Below are 5,000 nucleotides of genomic sequence, written 5' to 3'. Positions count from 1 at the left end.
TGTGCTGTGCGTGTGTGTGTGTCTGTGTGTGTGCATACATAGAATCTAGATCTCTTATTTCTATCTCTGACTTCCTCTCCATTTAATGTGCTATCTACCAATCCGTACACAAACACATTTGTAGAAATACACATAAACGCTTACACACACATAAATACATGCAAATAACCGTATACACAAACACACACTTACACACACTCCCATACACACTAATAAATAGACAAATACATATGCATATGTACGTGTACCCCCTCCCCCCCCCAAAAAAAAAAAAAAAAAAAAAAAAAAATTACAGAATATAAGAATCGCATAGCATCATTAATAAAACTAGTTTTGCCTCTCTGTTACACGAGCGATGGCAGCCCTGATAGATGAGGTGCGGCGGGGTTGGGGTGGGGGTTGGGGGAGGGGGAGGATTTCCATTAGTGGGAGCATATGATTATCCTTCTGTTCTCTCTATTCTTGTTTTTTTTATTGTATTTCTTCTTAGTTATTCTTGTCCTGATTATCAGGGATATTTCTTCCTTCTGACATTCTACGTTTGTTTTGTTTTGTTTTGTTTTTCTGTTTTCATATTCATCTCGTCTTTTGCTTTAATTTGTTTACGTATTCTTCGTATTTCCATTTTCCTTTCGGCACAATTCCGTATTAATATCATGGAAATGGAGTCCCACAGTCAGCAAACCCAGTTAATTACGAGGCAGGACAGTTCCGAAGTCAGCTGATGACCTCATCTCCAGCTGATGACATGAAGATGCTGTCATCGGCTGATTGCGAAACTGGCGTCTGTCTGTCACAATAAATTGTCTTTGTTGGTCATGAGTTTGCATTTCCATATACACATTTAGGAAGCACTGCATATATGTTTGCGTAAGTTGCACATTTTAATCATCACTGTTTCAAAATATTAGCTGAGATGTCAATTTTTTGCCAACGTTGACTTATGTGACTATGTTTACTTTTGAGAAATCACTTGTTCAGTAATTAGTGCAGCTTACACTATTTTCTTAAAAGACATAATTTGCCAAGTTTGCTTAAAACGAAACTGTTCACCCAAAACCCTGTCCTGTTTGCTCAAGGGACACAATTAGCTCAAAGAGACACCGTTTGCACAAAGAGCATAATTCACTCAGAAAGGCAAAACCTACTTGCTCAATTTGCTTCCAAGGAACGCTGGTTAATCAACCCTATTTGCCCAGTCGACTCCGTTTGCCCAAATGACACCCTCAGCTCCAGCGATACACTATTTGTCCAAGAGAAGTCGTTTATTCAGGCGACACTTGCAAACTCACACAGCCGCCTCTCGTCATCTCCTTTTGTTTTGGCAGTGTGTTGACTTTGCTAAATTTGCGCGAACTAATTGTGACCGGTGTTATTCCTCAAGACTTTACGAGTACTTGCCTTGCATTGGCAGTAAGGAACGGCTCAAGTTATCAAAACGGAGGTAATTGGAAAGCGGTAAAAGAATTTAGCGATTATGTGTATGTTTTGCCTATTCAAATATAGGGAGAAGGAACAGAAATTATATATATATATATATATATATATATATATATATATATATATATAATAATTAATGTTAAAATAACCTTGATTAAATTATTATGATAGTGATATTATGATGATGATAATAATGATGATAATGATAATATCAATAATAATGATACTGATAATAATAACAATGATAATGATGATACTAATAATTACAATAATAGTTATAAAACTGATTATAATAATGGTAATAAGTATGTTGCTGATGATAATAATAACAATAATAATAATGATTATGAATATGATGATAATAATAACAATGATAATGATGATGACAATACAAAATTAATGGTAAATATTAAAAATTTAATATACCGACGACTTTCACTTCATCCACAGCACAATCCATTGCACAAAAAGTGAGAAAACAAAATCAACACAAACTAATAAAAAAAAAAAATCAAACCAAACAGAAACAAAAAAAATAAATCACCTTTGAATCTCAGCTCCGTCGTTTGTCCCTTGCAATTCACGAATCGTTTTCTAAGCCACACTAACAACAAAGAACACCTGGTCCTTCTTCTCCTTACTCTTGTTCTCGTTCTTGTGAGATGGTGAATGTAACTGCGTGTTGAACAAGGACCTCCTTATCTTTGCATTGACCGACCGGAAGTTTTTGCTGACGTCAAGAAAGGTCTTCTTATCTTTGCGATGGGTTCTCCTCGTCTCTCTCTCTCTCTTCGATCTCTTTATCTGTCTTTCTCTCTCTGTTTCTCCTCTTTCTATGTTTTTTTCTCTCTTCTTCTGCCTTTCCTTTTTCCTTCTCTCTCTCTCTTTCTCTCTATTTCTATTTCTATATATTTTTATCTCTCCCTTTCCTTCTTTCTTGCTCTCTCTCTCTCGTACTCTCTCTCTCTCTCTCTCTCTCTCTCTCTCTCTCTCTCTCTCTCTCTCTCGTTCTCTCTCTCTTTTTTCTTTAATTCTCTCTATCTATCTATCTCGTTCTCTCTCTCTCTCTTTCTTTAATTCTCTCCCTCTCTCTCTTTCTCTCTCTCTCCCTCTCTCTTTCCCTCTATCTATTCATCTGTCTAACCCTTCCTCTCCCTTCTTCCTCATCGCTATTTCCGTTATCTCCTCCTCATTGTTATCAGTTAATTATAAGTTGTTGAAAATCTCAATGCTGATCTAACTGACTTCTGAGATAAGCATGATAAGATTAATGGAAAGTTTTACGGCATGAGTTTGAAGACTTTTCTAATGTACTTAAAATGTATCATTTCTTGAAATCGCATTCTTGAACTATATGTATGATGACTTAAGAAGCTCGTAACATGTGCATGTGATCCTGTCGAGGTGCGTCATGTGACATAAACGTATATATACTAAAAAAATAGGTTTATACTTTTAGAGTGCATATATATACAGCATAATGCCTAATAAATGTTAATACTTACACATAGCAAACACATACTTATATATACATTACACACACACACATAACAAAGGCTTTATAACCAGCACTCAGATCTCCATTTTAAGACCCATATCTAAGACACTTCAGATAACTCTTAAGTGACACTTATGACAATGGCATAAGCCTCGTAAAGAAGTCATCACTGTCGACGTCATCTTGCATCTCCTTGACGTCACACGCACGCACGCACAAACAGAAGACAGTGTCCGATAAAGCTATTCTAAGAATAAGCAAGATAGCATTTTGCCGGAAGCGAGATTGGAGAGTTAGGGTATGCAGTGGTAGGGGTGGGTGGGTGGGGGGGGGTAGAGGATAGGACGGGGTTGGGGGATGGTGGAGGGGGAGGGGAGAGGAAAAGGTAGGGGAAGGGGGGAGGATGGAGGAAAGGAGGGAGAAGTAGGGGCAGGGGGGTGAAAGGGTGGAGAGGAAGGAAGCAGAAGGGGAAAGGTGGGGGGATGGAGAGGAAGGAAGAGGTAAGGGATGGGTGGAGGAAATGAGGGAGAAGAAGGGGTAGAGGTAGGGTGTGGAAGGGTGGAGAGGAAGGAAGCAGGATGGGAAAGATGGAGGGGTGGGGAGGAAGGAAGAGGGAAGGGGAACGGAAGGAGGAAATGATGGGAAGGGGTAGATTGAACGGAGCCTAAGAAGTGGTGTAAGGTGGAGGGGAAGGAAGAGAGGGAGAAGGATGAAGAGACAAAAGTGGGTGGGGAGGCAGAGAGGAAGGGGAAAAGGAGAATGAGTTGAGGAAGGTCCAGGAAGGACTTAAGGAGGAAGCGACAAAAAAACGTGAGGATTTTTTTTGGCAGAAAGTAGAAAAGGATGGATAGAAAAGCGGAAGGGAGAGAAGGAGGGAGGGAGGGAAGGCCAAGGAGAGGGGGTAAGGGAGGCTGGGACCAAGGGTAAGCTGTTGGAGGGGGGTGTGCAGGGGGGGGGTCGTTGTGGTCGCGTTGGAGCAGGTGGTAGCGTGGACGGCTCTCACCTTAAGATCTGAAATCAATACTTTCTGCTTTCAGGAAAAAGGGTGTTGCACTGATCCCTTGATACCTGGATGGATGCTTTTATTCTTGGGTGCTCTCTCTCTCCCCCTCTCTCTCTCTCTCTCTCTCTCTCTCTCTCTCTCTCTCTCTCTCTCTCTCTCTCTCTCTCTCTCTCTCTCTCTCTCTCTCTCTCTCTCTCTCTCTCTCTCTCTCTCTGGAACAATAAAGGGAGGAAAAGCAGAACGAAAGAGGAAAGATAGATGTGAAAGGAGAGTAGAAAGAGAAAGGAAATAGGAAGAATATCTTTTTATTTATCGATTTATTTTAGTATTTGCTCTTTTTTCTTATTATTATTATTCTTTCTTCTCTTCTTTCCCATTCTTCCATCTCTTCCCCTTATTCTACAACTTCTTTTATTCTTTTATTCTTCTTCCTCTTCTTCCTCTCCACTTTCTTTCCTTCATTAACCTTTCTCTAATCCTCCTATTCCTATTTCCATCTGATTCCAATCTCTTCCAAATCTTCTCTAATCAAATGTCTATGTATCTTTCTATCTTTCTCCAATCTTCCTGATCTTCTGCATCCCTCAGCCCACGCATCTTTTATTAGATTTTTTTTCTCATTAAATTTGATAATATTTCTTCTCTTTTGTTACCTCTCTCTAATCCCCTCTTCTCCCTCTCGGTAATCCTTTGCCAAGTTTTCTCTCGTGTCTCTTAAATCATGGATAATCCTTTGTTCCTTCTCTTGCTGGAATACACCTGTTCTCCTTCTCTCTCTCTCTCTCTCTCTCTCTCTCTCTCTCTCTCTCTCTCTCTCTCTCTCTCTCTCTCTCTCTCTCTCTCTCTCTCTCTCTCTCTCTCTCTCTCTCTCTCTGTCTCGCTTTTACTTTCTTTTTTCTCTCTTTCTCTCTTTCTCTTTCTTTCTCTTTTTCTTTCGCTTTCTCTCTTTCGCTCTTTCTCTCTCTCTCTCTGTCTATCTATCTATCTCTCTATCTATCTATCTTGTCTCACTTTTACTTTCTTTTTTCTCTCTCTCTGTCTCTTTCTTTTTGTCTTTCT

General features: G+C 39.6%; 1 protein-coding gene across 1 annotated transcript in view; it reads right to left on the bottom strand.

Annotated features, from left to right (window-relative positions):
- LOC122251488 (uncharacterized) overlaps positions 1–2,226 on the bottom strand; it is a gene marked incomplete in the record, with an annotated part of 106,050 nt that extends 103,824 nt beyond the window's left edge. The window contains 1 exon segment of the mRNA XM_086552827.1: positions 1,985–2,226.
- Positions 2,227–5,000: the final 2,774 nt, after the last annotated feature.

The sequence above is a fragment of the Penaeus japonicus genome, unplaced genomic scaffold (genome assembly GCF_977035675.1).
Source record: "Penaeus japonicus unplaced genomic scaffold, GWHDUDI00000001_assembly GWHDUDI00000027, whole genome shotgun sequence".
NCBI classification, from domain to species: domain Eukaryota; kingdom Metazoa; phylum Arthropoda; class Malacostraca; order Decapoda; family Penaeidae; genus Penaeus; species Penaeus japonicus.
This window is presented reverse-complemented; position numbering and strand designations above follow the sequence as displayed.